Consider the following 25,977-nt stretch of genomic DNA (forward strand, 5'->3'; position numbering starts at 1 on the left):
GTGCAATTAGAAAATTCACTATAAACCTATGGAAAAATGCATGAAGAAATGGATAAACTTCAGCCAATCTTCAGAGATTATTGTTACCAGACTACGATGTCTCTCCTCTCCAGCCTGGAATCCCACTTTGGCCTGAGAATATAGGGCATGCATAACCTGTCTGAGGTCATTGATCTCTAAAGCCAGTTTCAGTGTTTCTCCAAAAATACAAAAAGAATTTTAATTTATTTTTTTTAAAAGAAAAAATCACACTGGGACAGCAAAAGGCTTCAGGGAAGGCCGACTCTATATTAATTTAATATCCAGATAAAAAGTCAAGCTGTTAAACAACAAGACTGAAATGAGCCAAGTTCAGAAAAAAAAAAAAAAAAAAAAAAAAAAAAAAAGAAAAGAAAAAGACACAAATGACTTAAAGCAAAAAGCCTAACAAAAGGCTAACAGCATAGATAATGCTCACTCTACCAAAATAAACAGTTTCAGTGTCTGTATATGGCTTGGCTTTTTCGAAGGAGTGTTGGGTATGAAAGGAAACAGGAGGCAGAGGAAAAGAAAGGACACTGCCTACAGGCACTAAGCAAACACACACACAGAAGAGAAGGGAGTTGAGCCTGAGGTATGAATCTTGCTCCATTTACTCAGGTAAAACTCTTATTAAGATCCCAAACACTTGTCTGAGGAGCAAACATGACTTCTTGCATGTCCTCAAAAGTGGTGTCCCACTTCAACTTGAAGAGCTCCTCTGCACAACAGGGTGAGGAGGGGGGACTTTAGAGGGCAGAATTCAGGAAAGACAACTGCCACATACAGATGCTCAGAAACCCCATCATAAAATCCTCCAGAGTGGAGGACTGTATCAGACAGTGAGATGTATTCCCCTGATCCCCACTCTGCTTATACCCTGCCCATCACTGAGTGCAGACTATTTACGTCCCAGATAAACACTTACAATGATATTTTTCACAGATGTATTCCTACAGAACTGGCATTATTTTATGTAGTAATAGATGAGCACCTCAACAGTGATTATATGTCCAATGTGCAATAAAAGTAATGAACAGATGTCTGCAAGATATCAGTCTCACCAGCATTGCATCTCTAATGTAAATCAGCAAAAACAGTTTCAGCACTGAAATTAATTCTGGGCAATCAAGAGTACTCCTTATTCACAAATATAAGCAATGCTTTTGCCCTATAATATGGGACTAATAACACAAACTACAGCAGCTAACAATAGATTTCTTACAGTGTCTATGTATCTGCAGAGAAAAAGGGAGGAAGGAATAGATTAATAACTGCACAGTACTCACTTATATATCAGATCTTCTGATCTTATATATCTGCTGATCTTCTTGGACTCAAGCTCCAAGCCTCTTCAAGCAGTATGGTGGTACCACATGAAGCAATACTTTCAGGTGTTTCCGTCCACAAGGAAAGGGGGAAGGTTTTATGGAATCACAAGTGGAGTCACAGAGTAGCCCTGCAATTAGCCACTGTATGGAAATCAACTTAACCATATACTGGAAAATATCTGAGACTGCTTCCGGTGATCTACATCATTGCATGGAGGAAGTCTGCTTGTTCTACAAAAATGTGAAAAGATTTCAAACCTAAATTCAGCTCTGTTCAATCTTGTACCTGGAAGTGCTATTAAGATGGGCTCCTTCGAGAGCTTCTGTCATGAAAAACGTAATCATCATACACCCAGACAAAAATCTATGCTCCATTTTACACCAAGTTGAAGCAAAGCTGCAAGTACTAACTGATAAAGCCTTTAAAAATGTGTTAAATATACACAAGGAATTTTTGTTCATAAATGATGGGAATGGTTATTCTTTCAGACCTCTTTAACTTCAAGGCTGCTGGATAAATACTTGAAAACAGAGTTATGATCAGCAGTTTTCTTCTGGGAATTAAGGATATTCAGTACTCAGCAGAATGGAGTTGCTGCCACAGTTTTTATTACTCAGGAATAGGTTATTAGCTCCTTTAGCATTCCCTAGTTCCACTAAAGATTTAAGAATTTAAAGAATTAACCAGTTTTGTCTGCTCCTACATCTACAATTTTCTCTCAGAATCTTTTTAATGCAAAACTGAAGGTCTGGCACTTTAGTCTGTGGGTACCCCTTGTACAGTATGGCACGGTCCATATTTTCTGCACTCAAATTATGCGATCGCCAAGCACTCTGGAGCAGGGCTGAGAATTTATCTTGTAGTTAATATCAATCTTATCAACAGAGACAGGATGTCAGAGAAGCTAGTGATCGACCTGGCCAGGAAGTCCATAAGTCTTTCCATGACATTCCTGTGAAATTTCCACCAACACAAACTGCACAGACAGAAAGAGTCCATGGGGTAACTGCAGTAGATATGAAATCATGCTCATTCTTCCATCCAGCACTGCAGAGACATATCATGCTAATTCTTATACATTACTGCTTAGTTATGATCATTCTGTTTGGCTTGGCAAAATAGCTATAAAAACAACAGAGAAGTATCACTGGGGAAGAGGGGGGACTTAGATCATGTTCCCATGTCATTTTTCCACGATTTCTGTTAATATAATTCCTGCTAATAAATTGTTAGGACCTATAAAAACTCTGGTAAGAAAAATCTGCAAGATTGAGAAAGAGAACATAAAAACCCTTCCAGCTAAGATGGAGCTCACATATATAAAACATACCATTAATATTGCCATTGCTTTGCACTTCTGACCTTTCTCTGCAGAAGTAGCCATGATACCTCCTTATTGTGAAATGTATAAAGATACGTATATAAAGATATATATATGCATATATATTAAAAATACTCTTTAATGAAAGAGTATTTTGGTACTGTATTAGAGAGATGTGGGGAGCATGTTATAGGTCTGAAACTGGACAAATAGCAGTGAGATAACATATCTGAATGGTGTTTTCATATAGGAGAGTTTGAAGGACTCATATTTCATTCTGAATGCAAAGAAAATGGAAGTTCTCTTACAGCAAAAATCCTGGGCAGCACCTATTGCCTCAAGGGGGTTGTGAATCATAGGTGATGTGAAAGCCTATGCTACACAAGAGAAAATTTCAGGAATATTTATTTTTATAATACTTATCTCAAGCCAAATGTGTTATTCTTTATACTATGCAAAGGAATGTGTATGGAAGGAGACTGTCCTAGAAAGAAAAAATAGTTGTAATTTTCAATAACAAGGCACACAGAGAGTAGAAGGCCCCAGAAGGGTAAAGAAATTGCTTAGGCGAGTGAGCAACAGAACTACAAGTTTCTTCACAAGCAGTCCAGCATTCCCTGCATTGGATCATTCAGCCATCTACGGAAACCAGCCCCTCTATGGGTAAACTTTGTTAGCGTTTCCATCCATCACTGCAGTGTTCTTTGATCAAGACAATAAAAAGGCCTTGGGGGATGGAAGAAAACAGTAGATTTTTTGTAACAATCCTACAAGCCCTAATTCATGTATTCCAATATGAGCAAGGTCTGTCTGGCTTGGTCTGAAGCTCTCAATACATGCATGCCACTCTGTGAGGTTCCTAAAATTCTTGCATAAAATGTAATCCATACTCTAGCCAAGTATTTTACAAACACTATTCTTAGTATGAAATGGTTAACAATCACTAAAAATTAATATAACATCAAGAATCAAATTGTTTAGAGAATCAACTATATCTACATTTTGCTAACAGTAAACAGTAATTAACAATAACAGCTAACACTAACATACATCAAAACTGTCCCTTTTCCTCTCCTGGGCACTGCACTGGAAAATGTCAGAACAGCAAAAATACTTGGAATGTTTCTTACTTTTTTTTTTTTTATATTATTAATGATAAAATATTGGATGTCAACGTGCAATGCTTTGTGCATTGCATCAGACAGCTCTAACAGTAATTGTGATGAATGGGAGTGGAAGGGCCAAGGTTACTGGCATTTAAGAAGGCTCTGTGGATTGAAAATATTAGGATTGATTAAAGGTCAAATACTTTATGGATTTATCAGTGTTGTATACATTTTCTCATGACACAGAATCACTTACACTACCTACAAAATGAAATAGAAAAGAGCTGCAAATCAGATCATTTTTAAGTCTTTAACTCACATACCGGCTTAGCCAGTGAGTGTAATTAACAGCACTGAAATGTTTTGGTTAGTCGAGCAATAAACCAGCCAAGCCCCCACACCCCACCCTCCAATAATTCCTTTAGCTCCATGCATGGTCATAGGTAACAGTAATTTGCAATTAATATTCAGTGTTTACAAACATACTAGCTGGCAAAAGATGTGTTATTACAATGTTATTTAAAATGTATATTCATTTAAACAGATACATTTTAGTCAAGAGGCAATCTCTAACATGATAATTCATCCGTGCTCTGTCTTCCTTGCTTACTGGGAAAACAGTTTTAGATGGATATCTATACGTTCATTGTCTTTGATGCCAAGATTTTTCTGGGATCCAGACTAGTAAATGGCTGTCTCCATTTATTTCACAGTGGAGCTGAACTGGCCTTCCTGAAGTCTGTATGTTGATTAGGACAGCACAGAAGCAGCTCAAGACACAGCAATCTGTGAAAAAGGACTTTAGACCTGCAGCTTTCAAACATTGTGCAAGACAACTCTTCCAGTTTTGGTAACACCAGGACTGAACTGATAGGGAACTTTTAAAAACATTTTAAAACAAGCAATATTAGATCAACTTCAGTGGCCCTGTTTCTTGGGGCCTATTCTTCATATATTCTTCAGAGCCTGGTGGAGACGCCCAGCAGGAGAGATCACTGCTTTTGGTAAGCTCCTCAAAATGTTGCTCTACAAAAATGGCCCATCAAGGAGCTTGTTGGTGTCCTCTCAGCACAGCACTACCTCCACATTCTAGTCCTGGACTGGGACTGTGCAAAGCAGTACATCACACCTTTTGAACTCTAAAAAACTGAAAACACTGGAAGTAGAAAATTGATAGGAATCTCACTGCTGTGCTTTTTAGGATAGTCTTTGCAATGTATGTAATGCATTTGCACAGCTGACAAATACCTAAGGGTGCTGAGGAAAGAGAGAGGAGGAAGGAGGGTTTTTTTAAGCCAAGCTTTTCTTTACACAGGTCATGATTTCCTTTTGTTCTGAAAGGCACTCACAATGCTGAGCTCCTCCCATACTTCTGACAGTCATGTTCACCAAAGAAATCCTTACCAGTTACCTGAGTTTCCCAAATGATGGCATAAATTACTGTGTAACTTACCACCTAAGGCTCAACATGGAGAAATATTCATCACCTTAAGCAAAAGATCCAAGAAGAAAGGCCCCTGTGGCACAGACTACTTGTAGCTAGATTAAACTCATCTGAGCTGAAAGCACCTTCGTATGCACAGGATAGTTCTAGTATTAGCCTTGTGTTCATTAATAACTGGGCAAATCTTTTTCTCAGGTACGCTGAGGGGTATGAGATACAACCCCAAAGGCTTTTCATGCATGAAAAGGATTGAAAGGGCTGTTTGAAGTACATGTCTGTCTCTTCTCTATGTCAACAGCAGCAAAGAGGCAGTGTGTGCACTGGGGCTATTCACAATGATGAACAACTTCATCATTTGCCCATTCTGTCTCCTGCAGGAAGTAGCTGGTCTTCCTGGTTTTCTGAAAGTGTGGATATGCATCTTCCAGTAAATACCTGGCTCAGTAACAACAGCCTTGGGATGCTTGTGAGAGAAACAAGAGTTAACACAATAGAACAGAGGCAACCAAGTTTAAATTTTGGTCTCTATCATGTGCCAACTTGTTCTAATTATGATTCTATTAAATTTGTAGAAAGCTCCCAACAGGTGTACACATGAAAATTCAGATCTGTCTCCTAAGCAAGGAAGCTTTAAAGAATAACACCCGCTTAATTGTATACCGTATGATTAAAGCAGACTTGAATATCCTAGCTGTAAAGATTAAGCACAGACATGTGTGTCACACATGATGCAGTGAGTAAATGATGTAATGTTGATAGACCTGTAAAAACAAAAGTATTCCAATACTGCAATTTGGCAGGAAGTTTGATTCCATAGAAAATACAATCACATGGATATAACTTGCATGGTGTGTGAATCAGTGTCCTGTTAAAAATAATATTTATCAGAAACTATCCAAAATATTTAATTACATTTCAAAACAACTGCTTTCCTTTTAAAATAGCAATTCTTTAAGCAGGTTTGTACTGTGCAAGCTAGCTTTTGTAGTTCATTGTGGTAGGACAATGTTATAAGCTGCAAGCTTTTTAAAGTGCAGTCATTTCTCATATCCTTGTCATAAAAAAAAAAAAGAAAAAAAGAAAAAAAAAAGAAAAAAAAAAGCTTTTGCAGAAAAAGATGGGCAACATGATTTTGCTTTTCTTTAAAAACTGAATTCAGTTTATATCACAGGATCCTTGCTGCACTGAGAGTTTTCAGTGGAGCTGAGTCATGGAGTGGTCCCAACATTTGCTGGGTCAGGGGTACCAAGAAAGCTGCAAATTTTAAAGAAAAATTATATGGAGATATCTGGAAACTGTGGTAATAAGCAACATGGTTTTACCAAAGACAGATCATCCAGACAAAGCTTGTAGCTTTGTTTAGAAAGTGAACCAATCTCCCAGACAAAGGAAGATCTCTCTGTCTAGGCTTCTATAAATATTTGATACAGGGTCAGAGAGTAATTTACTAGGAAAAATGGAAAAATAATCAGGATTATCAGGGAACTAGCTAAGAGGAATTAATAACTGAGAAGTTTTATTGGCTCCATAGGATGCTACCCATGGAGGCTACCCACAGTTTAGTCTTGGGATTGAGTATGTTTGATGCTTGCAGCAGTGTCCTTAGAATAAAAATGTGAAATTGTGCTGATAAAATTTTCTGATAACCATGATACTGGCAGTACAGGAGTGTCAGAATGACATCTCAAAAGGCCTTAAAGTCATACAGTTAATGGAAAGGAGATTAGATTGCATTGTATGAGATAGAAGATCATGTATGGAAAGAGAAATAACAAGAACTTCTGATGTAAGCAGCATGTTCAGCTGCTAGTAACAGGTCCTCTTTGGTTGTTCCTATGGACCTGTGCATTCAAACCAATCACAGAATGCTATTAAGCTGTCATCTCAATGTAGCCATCAAGAAAAGCTAAACAGGATGAACCCAAGTCTTATCCAACAAGGTATGTCCACAGTGAAACGGAAATGCAGGGGTTGCACAAGCTATTGCAGAGATCAATCAGCATTAAATCATAACATAAATTTGTCTTGACAACAGTGCTTAAAGAGCTTGCCAAAGGAGCCATGGAGAAGGCCTTCTTGCTTTATCTACAAGAAGCATCACACTTACATGCTCTCATCCTGATGGGGGACTTCAACTACCCAGCTGTCTGCTGGAAAAGCTACATAGCATGCTGTAAGCAATCCAGGAGACTCCTGAGTGTGTTGAGAATAGCTTCCTCATCCGCTTATTAGACAAAGCAACCAGAGGAGAAGTGTTACTGGACCTGCTGCTCACCAATACATGTGAATTCATTAGAGGTGATGACTGGAGACAGTCTAGGCTGCAGTGACCATGCCCTGGTTGTGTATGTGATTTCAAGGAATACAGGCCAGGCAAAAAGCAAAGACAGGACCCTGAACTTCTGAAGAGTGAACTTCCAGCCATTTAAAGACCTAGTGGATGAGATCCCCTGGGACACTGTCCTTAGGGACAAAGGAGATGAAAAGAGCTGGCAACTCTTTCAGGATGTTTTCCACAAGAACTCTCCATCCCCCATGTAAGAAAATGAGCAGGGAGGGCAGACAACCAAGATGGCTGAGCACGGACCTGCTGAGCAATCTGAGGCATGAGAAGAAAACACACAGGCAGTGGGAGCAGGGACACGTGGCCTGGGAAGAGCACAGGGATGCTGTCTGGATGTGCAGGGATGGGGTCAGGAAAGCCAAGGCACAGATGGAACTGAACTTGTCAAGGGATGCAAAGAATAACTAGGGGTTCTCTAGGTACATTGGTGGTTCTGGTGTAAAAAAGCTCCTCATCAGCCAGCAGTGCAAGCTTGCAGCCCAGAAGGCCAACTGCACCCTGGGCTGCATCAGCAGGGGTGGCCAGCAGTGTGAGGGAGGTGATTGTCCCCCTCTGCTCTGCCCTTGTGAGGCCCCACCTGGAGTGCTGCATCCAGATCTGGGGTCCCAGCACAAGAAGGGTGTGGTGCTGTTAAAGCAGGTTCAGAGAAGGCCATGAAGGTGACAAGACAGAGATGAAACTGCTTGCAATTACCTGGTCACTGAGCACAACCTCACTATGGCAACACCAAGCTCCTCAGCTGAAAAACAGTGTGCCTGAGAGTTTCTCAGTTGCAGGGCTGCCTTTTTTTTATTTTTTTATTTTTATTTTTTTTTCCACCAAACTAAGCCCATTTAAAACTTAGCTTAGATAAAAAGCCATGTACTAATACCCACAGAGTAATTAATATCTTGTTAGGCTTCAAATACCCAAAGAGCAGGTGGATTTGGGGTATCTACACTAGAGATCCAACTTCCAAATTTGGAATATTGCTCTTAAATGCTTTCTGTGCATAGTACAGTTAATTGACAAGGACATCCTACTTCCCAGTTCATGTGCCTTTTTTGAAAATGCTCATATACACACCAGCAAATATTTAAAGGTTTGTGATAATATGAGAAACGCACACTGACAAAGCTATCCATGAAAAGAAACATTTGGGGGTCTGTTGGCTCCTTGCTTTCAGATGAAACCTACAAAACATTCTCATCCCCAGGGGTCTCTTAATGGCGATTATCAAAATCCATAAAATGGGCATAGTGAGAAATCCTCAACATACGTCCAACACTAGAAAGGAGATATTAGCTAGCACGGAGAAACAAGGAGTTTTATTGTCTTGCACATATCATACGGTGCATGCTTAATTCATTTATTTACTTTTTCTTATAGTCTTATCCTTTTATATTATTACAGCGCTTCAGAAAATCTCAAGGTCTAGGGGGAAGTTTAATGTTTGCTGTTCTGGGATCATTTGAAGCCATGCATTCAAAGAGGACAAAATCACTTTTAAGTCTGCCTGTAGGAAATCTATCTTGGCAACCAGACAACTAGAATTAGTTATTAAAGGCATGTCAAATGAATAAAGACACCTCTGTAAGGAAAACCGCAAAAGCATTTACTTTTTCTAATATGAATAGTGGGCTAATACCAAATCAGCTTTCATTTTCCACTCTCCCTTCACCTCCTAGACCAGAGGTCAGATCCAATAAAGACTAACGCAACTGAAAATCATTTTGTTTTTTTGCATCTATTACATAGCAGATGTATATTAAATAACACTGCCTGGAAATGAAGCAAACTCACATAATCTGATGTGGCAATCTCCTTGTGGAACTGGTTCACTGCAAGGCAAAGAAGTCTGTGATATTATTAAAGGTCAGGAGGCACACCAGAAAGTGTGGGTTTTTTTTCCCCTTCAGAAAAAAAAAGAAAAAAGAAAAAAAAAAAAACTTTCTAGTTTGTAATGAAAATTTAAACACTGAGACAACTATGTTCAGGATCAGTCTACTTTTTTCCTTACACTGAAAAAAAATCCCTTAGTCAACCAGTAAAGACAATATAAGTATTTTCATGGCTGACAGAGTCTGGAGGAATGGGAAAAATTCCTGGATTTACCAAAGATTTGCTACGTGGCCTTCTAAATTCCTTAGATCAAAAGAAGGGACTTTGGGATCTTCCTCTTTATGGTGCCTACACCAGAAAACAAGACCCCTGTGCCATGTAACTGTTAAATCTGACCCTGCAACTTTACTTGAAAATGTGCAGTTTATGTACATACCTGCTGTTTTAAATTTTCCTTATCAGCATTCAGCCAGATTTGACCAAGATCCAAAAGCAAGTGTAATCTTTTTCTAGACTTCTTTGTTAAATGCTGGATAATGTCTAATCAGAAAGGAGCCAGAAAACGCATGAGTGAGCAAATGACTATCCCAATCTGGTATTTGCTGAAAGAAGCATCTGAAGGTTGTGGGTTTTGTTTGATCCACTTAGTCAGGAATATTTATTTGGAACAAAGTACCATAAAAATGCTCTAGCTGTAGATACAATAAATAAATACATAAATAGATAAATAAAATAGGTGAACTGTTTTGACAGCAGGTAGCAAACAGTTACTAAATTTCTCAGAACTGAACGCTATTGAAGGCCTTCTTTTTAGGAAAAATATACTACTTTTAAGACATGCTTAATCAGATACAAGGGAAAAATAAAAAACATGGGAAAAGGAAATATTGCGGATGGAAAAATACTTCTACTACTTATAGAAGCTTCAGGATAGCTATCAAACACTCATTTAGAAAGCTTTTGAAAAAGTGAAAAAGTTCCATCTCTCAACCAAAAAAAAAAAAAAAAAAAGCAACTTTCAAATTACAGTATTACAATAGCCCAAAGGTGTTTCCAGTCTTTCAACTACACATCAGCTACAAAAACCTTTCCATACTTGCAATGTATTAGCCTCTTCATGACTTCCCAGAGGTTAATTTCTCTACCTTCCTCATTGAGTCATAAAGCTCAATGCCATATATGCCACCAATACCCCTTGCATTGTCCCAAGAAGGAAAATCTTCAGCCATACAACATACCAAGGTAAACATTGGAAAAAAATCATCCCTGATTCTTCATAGCATGTGTTGACTTTTCTTCGCATTACACTCAGCTTAGCTCCAAGGAATTTCTCTATCACTCAGTTCAGATACAGCTAACAGAGGGAATCCAGCTGAAATGCCTGTTTAAATTAACTCTTTGGAGCCACACAAAACCACCAGGGAGGATATTCTCTAAGTCTTTTCTCATTCCTACGAGTAAACAGCAAGAAAATATCATAAAGTTATCTAGTTTGGCTTTGACACTTTCTAATATATGTATACAACACAGCACAAAATCAACTTGGATGTTTTGGTATTGAATCTACTGCATTATGTTTTACTAACATGTATTCCAGATATCCCCAGTATCAACTTGACTATGTCAAGAAAGGAGAAGTCACCACTTATTTGGTATTTTGTTAACTTTGACAAACCTTTAATGCAGCAATGACCATCAGTCCTGAAGAGGTAGATTGGTAACTGCCAGGCATGTACCTTCACACCTCTCTATTTCCTGGCTGTTATTCACTTAATCTTGATGCCTCTAGACCTGAGCTCTAGAGGCTTACTTCAGTTGTTTTTCACATCCTGTAATGGCATAAAGTTCTATTTCTGAATCTTAGCTTTTTGCTAATATGGTACTCACTATGAGAAAGGATTTGTTACATACTGCAGCTCCCACATTGTCATCAAGGGTGTGATGCATTTAAATCCTCTTGGAAGTATATGAAGACACCATTCTATGGCAATCATCACAGTATATCAAAACAGAGGCCCACTGCTCCTGCATAGGCCATTTTTGTCTTGAATATGGGATAAAATAGCCCAATATTTCATCAGGAAATCATATAATTATTTAGATTTAAGATGAGTTCCTTCCTAAACCTCCTGTAGGAGGCTGTCTTGTGTCCTGAAGCATGAAGATTTAAGCCTTCTCTATCGCAAACTTGAATGTGCTTTCATTCAAATGAGTCTTGAATATTTAAAAAATCTAGATGATAAAGCTTTTTACCTGTTTTGATATCTTTGTTGCACAAAAAAAAAAATCGTGAACCATAGGTATGTAAATAATTATAATGTCTTCGGTGACTTTTTTTATGGGTATCACTGCATATTTACTTGCAAAACACAGAGTTGGTTCTGGATATCTCTGAAACACCTTGTTATTATAATGAAGGTCTCTTTTGCTCTGAAAGCATGGTCAGAGTCTGTGGCATGCTGGCAGCCTACAGTGCTATTCTGCTGTTTCAACTTCAAAGCAGTCACCTTTCAAAAAGAGGGCTAGTTGTGCTCATAGGGAGAAAACTCTGATGCTGAGGGAGGAGATATCCCATTTAAGCAAGCCTGAAGGAAGTATGCTTACTAAAGGAAAAAAAAATATCTAAAATTGCTTGTGAAAATCAGTGAAAGTAGTGCTCTGCTCTGTAATGCTGCTCTTTATACAGTGATTTCTTCACAAAACAGCCATAGTACAAGGCTTCAAAGGAGCAGTTGCAAAATTATTTTGATGTTAACATGCTGCTTATCACACACACATTTTTTCTGTCAAACTTGATTCACAGCCAATCAGATATACTGCAGGAAATCAGGGAAGGAAGGAGGGCTCCTAACATCCCTCCTTCTACTTTCCACAGGGCACAGTACAAGGAACAGCACTCTTTCATTTCAACAGATTACACCAAACTTCCACATTATTATAACTCCACCACTGAGCATATGCTTAATTTCCTGTGCATCCACAAAGTACCAGTGTCCAACAAGGCTAGGCAATACAGCTTGCAGTATTTTCTCACATACCAAGACAATAAGGAACCACATAAGTTGTCCAACAGATGTCTGCTGTTAAGATGTGTTTTTAATCACAGAAGGACAAATCTAATAAACTGAGAAATTTTATTATGCGTTTTAAGTTGTTGTGTCTAGTGCTTACAATGGCATTGCCTATCTCCTGTAAATTGCGTAGCAGTAAATTAGGAGACAAAAGGAGTAGATCCAGAAGGCACTCCTATTCCTCTTATTAGTATTTTCTGGGTTTAGAAACAAAACAAAGTAAAATGAATGTGCAAGAGGGCATACATGCCATAATGGATTTATAAAATTAATTTCCCAGCCTTCTGAATCCCCTTTATTTTCATTGATGTGTCTCCCTAACTATTCAAAATGAACAAAAAATGTATTACAATCTGAACTGCTGAAAATGAATACATGCTTGAATTGTTTGTCAAAATAAAAGCAAATATTTCAGAAGGAAGAATATGTGCTTGAAACAATTTGCTCAAAGCATTATGGATTGAACATGACATCTCAGAGAAGGCAGTATGTGAAGAACTGGGGTTTAGTCATAAGTACAGAACTTCATTCTACATCATAATCTGCCAGACACCTGAGTAGATAGGCAGGAAAGTAAATCATTAGGGAAAGATAGTGCAGCATCATGCATAATTAGAGCAGTAAAACAGAAGGTGTGATCGCTTTTTCCTCTATAATGAAAGGGGGATTTTTATTTTTTTTTACTCAGGTTTAATAAAGAGGTCTTTGTGTTTTTAGAACTGCAGAATGATTTCTATTATTCTGACCTCAGTTTTCTTCTCATTTTCACTTAAAACATGAACAATTTCTACACAAAAATATCTGAGATTTTCTAGAAGCATGCATCATCATACTCCATACCTACCACCTCTTCCCACTGCCACTGGAAAAGACAATGCCTAAGACAAGCTCACCCTGCCAATTTGCAAGCTGGAAAAAAGCTGGTAATGGTAACATGAAGCTAGCTTTAACACTAATGTAATATCAAGGGTTTTATAGGCAGAGCAGTTTTTCTCACATTTTTTAATCACAAGTTATGGCTGCAAGAGAGTGTGGCTATTACCAAATAGATTCTTTCTGTTAAACTTCCTTTAATATATTTGAGGCTCTGCACAACCCGTAAGCAATAAAATAAAATAAAAAATAAAATAAAATAAAATAAAAAATAAAAATAAAAATGGTAGAGAGATCAGTGCCACTGACCACAGCAGTCCCACAGAAGCAAACTTTCCACAGATCTGAAGAACTAGTGATAAACAGTCTTGTCTTTCAGTCATACATACTATATTTCAGGAACTGTGATTCCAGTTTAGCACACATTTAACAAAAATTGGGTCATGTGAATAGCATAGAACAGCATAACATAGCACAGAATAGAATAGCATAGAATAGAATAGAATATTTTTGCATTTGGGTGGCTTATTCCTATTCCTAATTGAATATTTCACTTCAGCTCTAGATAGACTGAACATTTTTAATTTTTCATAACAAATTATATGGTATGATTACTCTGCATTTCAACTCAGTGCTTCCCTGGTGGTAGTGCACTAACACTGGCATTGCTTGATGCTGCAGGGACAGCGGAGGGAAGACAACTGCTTCAATTCAAACCATGTGAAAGCCTATAGCTGCACGAGTGCCTTGTTCTGCTCGACAGTCCAATTTTGGAAGACTGTTTGAAGAAGTAATGCAATCCATTTGCTCAGTTTCTCAATAATTAGGACTGACAGCCCTGCACTACAACTGTTGTACACAACATTAGTGCTGAAGCTTTACTCACAATAACGTCTGGTGGGGGAGGTGGCAGTGAACCTTATTTTTAAGTAGCTTGATGCTTTCAAGTTCATTATTCCTTCTCTCTTGTATGTGTTCCTTCCTCGGGAAAATATTAGTAGCCTGCCAAAACAGCAACAGAACAGGAACATTATAAGCAGAGACCAACACTGCCGGCAAAGCAGCAACAGCCACACGTGATAGATGAGAACCACCAGAGCTCTTAACAGGTGAATTGGAGGGATGACAGCCATGCTTCAGCACGTAGATTACAGTGCATTGCCTGTTTACTTGCTTACATTTTTCTTTCCCATCCTCAGCTTCTCCCACTCTAAAAACAAGGAAACAGATTTAAACTTGTAGCAGGAACACTAAAGAGAGTTACAAGAAGGTAAGGACCTGCACCTTAAGATACATAGAGGCACACTGCCCATCTTCTGGGCAGATCCTGAATCTTTTGCAGGAATAGACAGACAAAAGGCTAGAAGCTCATAGGGCACAGGCCACCAGCTAAGACCAGATCCAGTACTGCTGTACAACAGTGTAAGAGCAGACCAAAGGGACCCAGCACAGCTTATGTGTACAGCTCCTCAAGCTGCCAGTAAAAACTATAAAAGAAAATGAAATGTCTCCCTCTCCAGTGGTAACAGACTTTGGTGCTGGAACTGTTAGCCTGGAGAAAAGGAGGCTCGGGGGAGATCTTAACAATGCCTATAAATACCTGAAGGAAGGGTGCAAAGAGGACAGAGCCAGGTTCTTCTCAGTGGTGTCCAGCACCAGGACCAGAGGCCATGGACACAAAGCAGAGCACAGGAGGTGCCCTCAGCACTAGGCAACCCTTCTGTGCTGTGATGGAAGCACTGGCACAGGCTGCCCCGAGGCTGTACAGTCTCCTGCTTGGAGATGTTCAACATCCAACTGGACACGGCCCTGGGCAGCCTTCTCTGGCTGTCCCTGCATCAGCCTCCAGAGGTCCCTGACAGCCTCAACTATTCTGTGGTTCTGTGAACAGAATTTGATAGAAACATCCCTCAAAGCTGTGTGTAAAGCCCATTCCTAAAGCCACCCAAACCACATATAGACTTCACATAAGAATGTACATAATCTATCAACTAGGCAGGTCTCAGTTTGATGCCAGTTTGCCCAGTGGTTGCCTAACTAAATCAAAAGTAAGACAAACCAACTTACTACATTCCAAAAGAAGTTCTGTTTCTAAGAGTGCACATCAGGAAAGGTAGAAACAATTCCCTATTCAGGTCCCTAATGCTTAATTCAAGTGCCCAATTCACTAATGATGATGCAGACAGTCATAAATTATCTCTCTTTACTCTTGACTGAATGGAGAGACACAGAGGTTATTCACACTGAGGCTTTGCCTTCGTCACAGAGCAAAGGTTTGTATTTTACTACGGGGTGTACTCATCAGCTCAGTGAGGATTTGTTGCTAGAAAAAAAAAAATCACAAGAAGGAGACACCATACAGCTCTTACCTATCTGGCAATAAAAATTAGCATTATGTTGTCTCCACTGGGATTCAATGTGAACAATGAAATGCAGTGGCTAGTAATTATTTGTGGGATATGTATTTTAAATGGTGCAGAGCAGATTTACCTCCTGATGTAGGCTGGCTGGATAACAAGATAGAAAATGCTGCTGTGAAAGTAACCTGAGAATAAACATGCCTTCTGCCAAGCCCTGGCCATGATATCCTTATATATTAGCAACTTCATTGCCCTTCTATGACTTTCTGAGCAGGAGAGGTTATGTGGCTAACCACTTCTCCTGTGTTGTCTACTATGTGTAAAATGTGTCCAGAATTATACTCACCGGTTCCTGATCAGTCATTCTGGCATAAGGCCCAGGTATCTTTCTGGTTACTACCATTTCTGTAATCATTCTCACCTTAGCTGTTTATACTGTTGAAGGCATTGGTTTCAACCTCAATCCCACTGTAACTCATACTAGAGGAGCCTCACTACTTTCAGAGTTACTCCTATCTGACACTAGTGTAAGAGGAGAGACTTGTTTGTATCTATAACTTAAAATGTCTCTTTTTGGGAAACATCAGAAATCTGATCTTAAAGACAGAACGTATTTTTTGAATGCAGACTAGTCCCTTGAAAAGATTTGCACACACTTGTCACACTACCACTTTGATGGAGCAGTTCAGACATTGAAACAGTAATGGTTTTTGACCTTTTAATCAATTCCATTTTGCAAGTACTCCATCTGAGAACCACAAAGGCTATTTACGGGACCCATTCTCTGGAGCTGATGGAAACTTTCTGTCAAATAAGCATCTGCAGAGACAGATAAAACACATAACGACAGGTTACGTTTGTGGAGAATCTGAATGCATTGAAAAAATAAACCTGGGCCTGAAAGCAGATGAGTTAGAACAAAAGGACCCAGGAAATATGTAAGGCAGCAATTAGAGCTGTATTATATAGAGCTATTGTATAGAGCTATATAAATATTGAGGAATTTAATCAAACCAGACAGTCTAATCAATGAAAAGCATGCCACATGCTTTCTGAATAATTGCATTTCCCTCCCCCCCCCCTTAAGGTAACTGTATTCCTACAAAGCTCAGAAGTCTAGGGCTACCATAATTTTCATATTTGTCACATGGGACTTCATCCTCATTCTCCTGAAGTCAGCAGCAGCCATCAGTGATTTCAGTGGAATCAGGAAGGACAGTGATGATGGATGAGCAAATGAGAAGTGGATTGCCAGCACAAACAGTTCCATCATCCTTTATTTTATTGCCTTTCTCTAGAGAAAAGAATTACCCCAGCTGGTGACATAGACAACCTGAGTATGTCTTCATGGTAACATGTACTTGGACACTATGCAAGTAAGTGTCTTCTGCACTACTCTCCTTCTCAATCTGGTGCAACTAAGTCATTTACTCAAAAGTGGTGAGGAGATAAGAATTAGGTATATATACACATCTTAAAGCCAAGCTGGACAGAAACAAGGAAACAAATTCATTCGTTAAACAACTACACCAATGATAGTTATTTACCAGTTCTGTATCTACAGTGCTTTAATCCAGTGAGAAGGGTGAAATGCTTTAGCGATGCTTTTGATTTCACATCTGAACCAGTATTTAAAGGTGTGATGTTAAATCAAGTTATTGGGCATAACCTAAACAAAACAAAGGAAAAATAAACAGTTTTTATTTGTGGGTATACCTACAGTTCCCAGCACTACAACCCTTAGCAGAAGAGATTAGGTAAATGCATCTTACACACCGTTTTCCCTGTGCCAGTAAATTATGCTAGTAACACCACACGAGGAAAAGTTAGACCAGTATAAGTGCACTACTTTTGTGCATCCTTTAGGATTTTAGGTCCAGTGTTTAGAAATAGTGTTAGTTGTTATAAAATCCTGCATGGACACATGGCTGAGTACCTTGGGCTAGCCCTGCTGTAGGACAGCATCAAACTCTCCACGCTTTTGATCAAATACTCCAACATACAATCCAGCACTAATAACAGGGGCATTGTTTGGAATTACCATATTTTCCTGGCTAGCAGGCTAATGCCATTTTCCTGATTGGAGATTACAGAGATTTAATTAAAGCTACCATGTTTTAATAATGAACTCATTTAATACAAAAGCTGCTTTGGAAAAGGACAGTCAGTGTAAATGCTAGTCTGTGTCTGGGACCTTCATTAAGTTCTTCTGTATCTAAAACAACAATTAAGCCTTTGTTAGTAATGCCCCTGCAACAGAACAGTGGCAGTGAAGCTGTAGGAGTTAACTCTTTCATTCTAAATTGTATTGTTGATTCCCAATTCAATGTTTTTTTCAGCTATAGTAAAGTAACCTCCAGTGGACATTACACCTCTCCCTGACAACTCGTAGCCAAGATTTGAGTAAACATGAGTTCCAAACTGTTCGAAGGGGAGACAAAATTGGAGTGGGCTACTTTCATTAAAAAGAAAAATGCCTCTTATAGACAGTATTATGTCCTATAATCAAGGTACTAATAGGTAATCAGAAATTAGTTTGTACATAAAGACTACTTCCCCTTTTATTCTCAAATAATAAATACAATGTCATTGGTATATGCATATGCAGAAAGTAAGGATGCTTCAAAAATTTATATTTAGAACTACCTGTAGTCTGGCATATATACAAAATAGACTCCAAAGTTTAGAAACTCCTTAATGAATGCCATATCTCCTACAGGCTTTCTAAAGCCCGCTCCTATTTTAGAACAAAGAACATTGGATGTTACTTAGTGGCACTGCACAAACAGCTTCAATCTCAGCTTCCTCTCAACTATCATCTCTTTTTCCTTCACTGTTTCTCTACCTATTAATTTCTCTTCTCCTTGTTCCCCATTTGTCTTTGCTTTTCCCACCAGAAATGGGGAAGATGCATTTTACTTTAAATCAGAAAGCTGCTTCTCTCTGCTCTTTATTTTGTTCCATTGAGCCATTCACATCCTGATGGTCTGACAATATACTTATTCCCATATACTTCCCTCATCTGGGTTTGTTTCCAGTAAGCCTCCCAAAAGCACTGTAATATTTACTAGCATACATTTTGGCATACATGAAATGTATAATTGTATTTATATTCATGCCTTTTGCATATATACATCTGCAGACCTTGAAAATATTACAAGTGTTTTTCCTAAGCTTTTTAACAATTTGACCTTATTGGTGTTACCTGCTTTCAATCCCTGCATGGCTCTTTTTTTTTCTTCCATACCATTATAAAAACAACATAGCAACTTAAAAACAACCAGATGCAAAAACCCACCAACCAAAAGAATCCTCTACTTAGTTTAAATAAATGGCTTGAAATACATCTATTTTGAAGTATGTCTCAACTAAATTTTATTATCATGCCCCCTAACAGCAGTGGTATCATTTGCTTTGGAAAGCAGCATGGTGATTTAGTCTTTGTGGTATTTATAGATATTAATACTATTATCAGCTCTTTATATAAACAGTTGATTGTTGTTGTTTTGTTTTGTTTTTTAACAAAGTAGTCTCAAGCACAGCCGTATACGTAGGATTTATGTGAGAAACGTTCTAAGAGAGAAATGTGGTATCGAAATAGTGTCAACTATTTCAATTAAAAAAATAAATAAATTAAAGCTGAGATTCCACTTTAAATTATTATCTGTTCAGACACACTCTTTCATAAATTTCAGAATAGCGCCTGATGACAGATAGTAAATGTACAGTGTTAAATAGCTAGAAACACCTAGAAGAACTGCATTTAAAGTACATAAAAGTCAACGTGAGTGGACAGTATAATGTACATTTTTAAAAGCACATATTTTACAGCAGCTTTTAAAGTTCCCTCAATCCAAAGAGAATTTTGAGACTTGATTCCCTCCAAGACACAATAGAAGAAAGACCAATTTAAAGCACAAACTTAAAACCAGGCCCTTAACTCATCACAGAGGTTACCGACCCCCTCTGAGGACCATCCATGCTGGAAGAGCAAGCACCTGAACTGCGACAGTTGGTTAGGTAAGGCTTTTAAAAACCTGGCCAGAACATAAAATAAAATTTCTGATACATCCTTTTAAAAAACAGTACTGCCTATATACAACCAGTTCTGCCAAACTGTATAGTAGATAAATGCAGAACAGAAGAATACACCCTTTTGGAAAATACAGCAAAAAGGTATTAAATTGTGTAAAGCAATTAGAACTGAACCTTTGCATTCTTTTCAGATTACTGAACCATGTATGGCTATTCAATTTTTTTCAATTACAACATTGTGCAGAGCTATATATTTCAAAGTGCTTCTCTAGGAACTAATATATAGTTCAACCAGGGTGGTATCCACAGTGTCACCACCAAGGGCAAATGGATAAAGTTACCAGAGGGAATTATTCTTTTGTGGCAGGTTGATTTAGTCTTTTTAAATGACAGCAGCTGAACAATCAACTCTTATTTGTTTCTGTTACTAACAGGGAGGTGTTAGGTGGGTCAGCCTAGTAATAAAGTTTTTCTGTGAGAAGAAACTGCCAGTCTTGATAACAAAATTACAACATTGATAATAGTAGACAGAAAGACCAGGAAGTTCTTGGAGTTGCTCAAATCAATCATTGGAAATAATCTATCTGCTGTGTTTAGGGACAGTGTTTTAGTCAGCAAAAACAGTTATTTTACAGTTAATCAACTCTAGTATTACTTTTAAATGAAGAGTGAGATTTGAGAACAGAAAAAGGGGCTTCGAACACCAAGGGATGTGTAGCTAATGTATGTAGCATTAAAAATTAGGCCTAATAGCTAGAGATTTGAGAGAAACAACTTGTCTCTGTTTACATATGTGATAAGTACCCATAACATTGTATACATTATGTGCAGTATGGTGCCCTGCCCCTGGGACAGCAAATATAAATGGGTATAAAAATATATATATATTTTATATATATATATATATATATATATATATATAAATAAACTCTCAGTAGGATACTCACAAACAGATCATAAAGATGATGGCTGCCAATTTGTCAGCAGCTTGGAGCACAACTGTCACCTTAACTCTAGTTGAACTCACTGTAACCTGAAAAGCAACAGTCCCAAAGCCTGAGGAAACTCCAAGGAGGATTTTGATTCCTTCACATATTGGGCCCACTCCTACTGAGCACACTGGGAGGTGATGTGGGGGGATGCAAGGCCAGCAGAAGTTCAGTGGTAAAACCAAGCTCTTCTCTGCAGCTGAGCTCAGTAGGGCTTCTGCCTCAGCCCCTGCTCCAGCAGCTCTCCTGAGTTTTATCTGATGTCCTGTAAGACAGTTTGTTCCAACTGGCCTCTGGGGTGGCTGCTCCTGCAGCCCTATACACACAGATGAGATGTTACCAGTGCAAATACAATGCATCCTCCTACCAGCTCCCCAAACCTTCTCCTTCCTCCCATGGACCCAGCCAGCTGGCTCACAGAAAGGTCTAAGAGACCCAGCCCAGCTCTCAGGAGCAGTCCTAAGCAAAGCTGAATCTCAGAAACCCCTCAGCCCATGCTAAAAAGCTATGCTCAGTCTCACTCCATTTCCATAGCCAGTGGAGCCCAAGTTCTTCTCCAAAAACCACAGTCCAGCTGCTTGGTCTACAAGCTCTGAGCCGTGCACCTACCAGGAATTTCATGAACCCTACCTCCACAGCAAAGGAAGTGACCTAGAGACAAACCCATTCCCTGGATCACTTCATACCCTGCTGGGAGCTTTCTTCTTACCTGAAAGAGGTGTTCAAACACTTGAGTAGCTTGAGCTGCCTGTTTTTCCATTAAGTTCATGCTCTTGACATGGGATACATGGTTTTGGCCTAGTAAAAGATGCTTTTTCCCTAAGTACAATTACAAATTTTATACTCAACAACTTTTTTACCCATATATGCAGATAAACCCTTCACTGTAAAACTTCCATTTCACTTGTTGCCTACAGCCTTTTCTGAAGAACCACTGTGTTGACAACATTACCATAGTGACTACATCTAAACTACTGCCTCACAGATAAATGTAACTGAGTTAAACACAGAGCAGTATTTCTACATCTGTATTCTGCTTTGTGTAGAAGTTTTGCATCTACTTCTGGCTTAGGGACTCCTGTGTCATATTTTATGTAGCTACATAGCTTGGCTGAATCGAAGCTCTTGCCCCTGTATTCAGGACTTGTGGGAGTAATACCCTCCCCTTGTCTGAGTCAGCCAACAGCTAGCAAATTGTTTCCAGATTAATTTACCTGCTGTGCTGGTGTTCAGTTCTCCCCTGAGGAATTCCTCTTGTTTAGTGGCACTTTTATCACCCTACTTCTCCGCACCGTGCACTCCTCATGAACACTTCCAAACTCCCTCCAGGTGGTGGTAGCTCCTCCAGTTCCTACATCTCCTTCCAAATGCTGGGCATTGTCATGACTCAAGACTGCAGTAAAATAAATAACAGGCTTTTTTTGTATTCCAGCTTCAGGTTTCACCTATCTTTTGATCATCTGCCTTTTCATTATAAGATTCTAGATTTAACAACATATTGGCATAGGCATCTTTTTTTTTTTTTTTCTCCAAACATTTTATTCTGCCCAGCAAATTCTGAATGCTTCCCTAGGACCGCTTTCAACACTTCTGTTTCTCTATGAGCTTTTTCTCCTCAGTATCAATATGGATGTCATCTGCAATTGCTCAGGACAAAAGAGAGATTGTTAGAGGTCTGTTTCATGTCAGAAAGGACTTTCTACCTGATTGCAAAACAAGTTTACCCATAACACAACAGGCTGTGCCAAAGGACACTATTCCCCATAACCAGCCCAATGGCTAGCACGTTCACAGTGAGCAGGCTTCATACATCAGTTCTTCTCAGACCCAGATAACGATGTCTTAACCACCACAGTGACAAAGAGGCTGAGGTCCTTTCCTTTTCTTGCCTTTTGACAAAGGATAAACATACCCTGACCTCATAAGATTAAACCCTACATGTGAGACCATCCCAGTGTTGTGCAATCCTGTCCAGGATTAGTCAGAGCCCAGAGAGAGAGAATTATGAAGGCTTTCAGTTAAGGAGTGCTGCTTTCCATAGACATACTTTTGGACTGTGTGCACAGAATCTGGTCAGTTCTGACTCTTTTTTACTATTTCTCTCCCTTCCTCCCTCTCTCTCTCTCTTTCTTTTAACAAAGTCTCAGGTTTGGGCTTGAAAATACACCGAGATTTCAGTGAATCACTTGGGAACTCCCACCTCTGCAAAGTACTTGAAGGATTACATCAGTCTGGTGAGCGTAGAAGTATAAAGGGTTAAAGAAAGATATTGTGAAAGACAGTTATGCTTAAATTGCTTAAAACAGAGACCTACAGGAAACCTGTAATACCTACATCCATTTTAAGAGCCTGGCCTTACTAGGTGGAATTCATTCAGAGAGGCTTAAGAGGTGTGATGGAGAAATCCAGGCTCAGTTAAAAAAAGGCCCAGGCAGTAGAGGCTGAACAGACATGGCCCACTGTGGTGATTCTCCATCACCTGGCTGCTGAGCTGTAAAGCAGGAGTGGCATCGTTCCTATTTAGTGGCTGTAAGTATACTGACAAAAGTGAAAGAAAATCAAAGCCAAGGGTGAAAGGGTGGGATCAAAATAATATGAGAAAGATTGAATAGCAGAGATTTTATTGCTTGCTAATGGATTTAACAAACCCAAATATGTGACACACTAGAGCATCCCTGTTGCTTAATTGTAAAACCATTTATTTTCCAAAAGCTAGGGAAAGCCACCATAGATATAGCACTATTGTAGTCTTTCCTTGTAAAGCAATTAAATTGCACCATGAAGAAACGTTAACGCTGGAAATCTAAATTTATATAGAGAACTGGGTGTCAACCTGGGAGTTGAATTTACTGCAGGCTGCTAAAGAGAAGATCTTTGAAACCAAACCCAAACTTTATTTAAGCATTTCTGTCTTGTTAAAGTATTTTACAAGGTGTTACCATATCCAACTGAAGTTCACACACAAATGATGTCATTTGCAGCCACACTTGAGGAAAAACAAGAAATTATTTAAGAGGAGTTTTATGATAAGCCACATATCAGAATTAAAGATAATGATAATACACTGTAATTACTGCATGCTTTTCTAAAATCTGCAAATGTCAGTAAACGCTGAACAAGATGCTACAACACAGGGAAGATACCACAAGGGAAACTCAGGAGTAGTTTTTCAATGCATTAACTGCTCTAATAACACTTAGCACTGCCCATTGCCATGTCAGATTTTTCCTTGAACAGAAATGCAGAGCGAAAGCATGTGATGGAGCAGTTACAGGAGAAGACCTGACAGGCTGTGTACTATCACCCTTGGCCAGACACACTTACCCTCTGCCACACGGTGGCCATAACTACCTTTTGCCATCAGTCTGGAGCCACCAGCCTGAGTGATAGGGCTGATCCCCATGGGAGGCATTTGCTGTGCTACCTCCAGCCAACACAGGTGGTGGTAATCTGGGAAACTAACCCATGGCATCTCCAACCATGGCCATTTCCTGTTATGTTGCTCCTGTTGTTTTGCTGTGTGGCTGAATTTTTCAGAGGTTTCTGTTTCCAGGCTCTGGTAATGGAGGAGTCCAGTGCTGGAGACTGATACAGCATCTGGGTCATAGGCACCACAGACAAATGGCTGCTTTACCAGCTGAAAATGCCACAGAAATGAGAAGTGTAATTGCAGATGAGTTCCAACTAGAAAATAAAGCTATAAAATACTCTTCTGCTAGTCTGGGTGCCAGAAGGTCTGTTTTTCTTTTGATCTGAAGCAGATTTGCGGTGCCAGGAACAGTTGAGAGTCATTTTTCTTTCAGACCCTGGTATTGTTCTTCCATTTTGCTCTGTCCGACTATCCCTGTAGACAACGGCCATCTTCAAGTCAGACCACATTCAACTGCTTGCTTTAATAGGCTTCTACCTGTCTTTTCACAATTTATCATCTCTCAAGTTTCCACCACTCTAGTCATTACATATTCTGATTTCATACTTTGTTCTCCCTCTGACATATTTGTCTTAAGTTTTTTTCTTTACACCTGACGCTTCTTGTAGAACTCATAATTTTACTGCATATCTATTTCATTTAAAGCTGTAGTTTCAAGTTCATAGAGTAATGCTGCTGATATCACTGACCTGATAAATTTCTCTTCTGATGCCAACACAATATTTTTTCCACAGTCAGTGCTGTTGATTTTTTTAGCACTATACGTATAGCATATCATCTTTTATCTGTCTACCCTCTCTATAGAAACACCAGCAAAAGCACCTTTCTACATTCATTTTTTCCCTACAGTTTCATTGCTGATCATGAGATTATCTGATAATATTGTATTCCCAGATTATTTTTTTATTATTATTTTTCAAATTATTCAAGACCACATTTTTTTCAAAAATAGGTTGACAGCATGGCATTTATCTGATGTATTCTGGTCTTTTGAAGGTCAGTAATATGAACACAGTCATCTCAAAGAGATTTGCTACTGCAAGGTCTCATTCAGCATTACCCCAGTAAAGGACAGGAAAAAGTACAGCAGACCAGGTCAAGTCAAGCCTTCAAAGCATGGGGGAGAATAGCTGTATGCCTTCCAAGAAATTCCCAGCGTGCAAAGAAAAAGAGATCACTGATGCTTCCCAAGAGGAAAGCCTTCCTCCCATTGCAGTTACAAGAGTGTGTGAGGGAAAGAATAGGGGGGGGGGGGGGCAGGAGGAACACACAGGACCTACATGCTATAATGTCCTTCAGGCTCCAAACAGACATAATCTGTCCCTTGATTCCAGTCTCTCAATTCATATCTGTAACTTCCATCAACAAAAATCCTGAAATATTTGCAAATATTTGAAATATTTGAAACTTTTGCATGTTTGGCTATTAAAATCAGTGACAAAAAAAAAGTCCAAGTTGCACCAGATGCTTCCTCACCATGCGGTGGGCGTTCCTGAAAGGGAGCATCAACTTGCTGCACATTGATTTATAGAACTGTTTTCAATAACACCATGTTTCCACAATCATGAATATATTTTCTGGATGATCTAAATCAAATAGATTTCCCAAATTATGTTGTTGCATGCGCAGTACAGAAGAAAAAAACATCCATATCTTCACTGTTTTCCTACAGCAAAAACAAAAATGAAATAAGTAGATTTATTAATAAATGCAACAAGGCATTTAATTCTCAGTAATTTTATTTTTTTACAGCAAGAGTTCTTGCAAATCATCATGTAAGATACATCTACTCAATTACTATCAACTAGTCTATGGAACAGGCTTATTTATAGA

At 38.8% G+C, this 25,977-nt stretch overlaps 2 long non-coding RNA genes across 3 annotated transcripts in view; both read right to left on the reverse strand.

The window, feature by feature from the left end:
- Positions 1-25,977, reverse strand: part of LOC118163834 — a 157,895-nt gene that overhangs the window by 109,488 nt on the left and 22,430 nt on the right. The window contains exons 3-5 of one of the 2 annotated variants that reach the window (XR_004749210.1): positions 21,929-22,107; positions 16,406-16,509; positions 14,217-14,332 (exon numbers count right to left, since the gene is read on the reverse strand). This is a non-coding gene — a long non-coding RNA (uncharacterized LOC118163834). Of the gene's footprint in view, positions 1-14,216; positions 14,333-16,405; positions 16,510-21,928; positions 22,108-23,048; positions 23,261-25,977 lie in introns of those variants that run through there. The other variant, XR_004749209.1, reaches the window with a different exon arrangement.
- Positions 23,588-25,772, reverse strand: LOC118163837. The gene is made up of 2 exons (XR_004749214.1): positions 25,621-25,772; positions 23,588-24,558 (listed from the first exon to the last, which is right to left on the reverse strand). It is a non-coding gene; the product is annotated as an uncharacterized LOC118163837 (long non-coding RNA).

Source organism: Oxyura jamaicensis, chromosome 3 (assembly GCF_011077185.1).
Source record: "Oxyura jamaicensis isolate SHBP4307 breed ruddy duck chromosome 3, BPBGC_Ojam_1.0, whole genome shotgun sequence".
NCBI lineage: Eukaryota > Metazoa > Chordata > Aves > Anseriformes > Anatidae > Oxyura > Oxyura jamaicensis.